Genomic DNA, 1,100 nt, shown 5'->3' with positions numbered 1-1,100 from the left:
TAAAACTTCCATTCTGTAGCATTTAATTCATTGTATTTGCTGGATATTATGTAAAATATGATGAAATTGTTAATGGCGCTTACGCCAACTATGCATTTAGGTGCAATCTAGTACTTGACCTACTGAACAACTTTGCTGAAGACACCGCCACTCTAACTTGTAATGTTTCTAAGATACAAATGCTCAAAACATTTGCACAACAGCGTCACCAAGCGGCTTTTTATGATCAAAATAGATTACTTTCAAATAGTACTCAACCTACAGAACAACTTTGCTGAAGGCATCCCCACTCTAATTTGTAAGGTTCCTGAGATACAGAAGCTCAAAATATTTGGTCACTATCTCCACCAAGTGCTTCAAATAGTACTTAGCCCAAAACACTACCTCTCTATTTTGTAAGATGAGACTTATCTAGACCCTTAAAGCAGAGGTTCCCAAACTTTTGCAGAGTACGACCAACAATCAAATTTTTCTTTTCATGGAAGAATAGAGATGTTTAAAATAGGTTAAGCTTTTTCAGGCTCATTTTGGGATTTTCAAAGGGCATTTTAAGCATTTATGTGGTACTAGGTTGTTTGACGGTCATGTCGGCTTAAGCTTGACCAAAAAATGCATTTTTTAGGACAAAGTGGATCATAATGCATAAAAAAGAGTCATTTAATTAATGAAAATGTATCTGAAGCCCGTGTTTCAGACAAAAGTTGAAGATCTTCTACCGTGAAAAAAGTAAAAATCGATATACTTACAATTTAGGGGAATTTGTTGTATATTCGGTTCTTTTCGTTTTGTAATTTTTTTGCGACTCAATGGGCTAAAAATTTGCATCAACATTTTTCATACTAATACGCATCTTGTGTTAAAATTAGAGGCTAATCGGCCGACAAAGCTCCTTTATGGTGAAGTATAACAAAACTGCCGAGAATACAGAAGATACTCTATAACTAGATTTTTTTCGCGACCCGCTAGAGACCTGTCTACGACCCCCCTGAGGGCGACCCACAGTTTGGGAAACTATGTCTTAAAAAAATACACCGTCTTTGGACCAGTTTGAATGCCACGTATTGTATTTAAATTTTCGGATCAAACATGAAAACATTATA

This window comes from Aedes aegypti, chromosome 3 (genome assembly GCF_002204515.2).
Source record: "Aedes aegypti strain LVP_AGWG chromosome 3, AaegL5.0 Primary Assembly, whole genome shotgun sequence".
NCBI classification, from domain to species: Eukaryota; Metazoa; Arthropoda; class Insecta; order Diptera; family Culicidae; genus Aedes; species Aedes aegypti.
Note: the sequence above shows the minus strand (reverse complement) of the source record.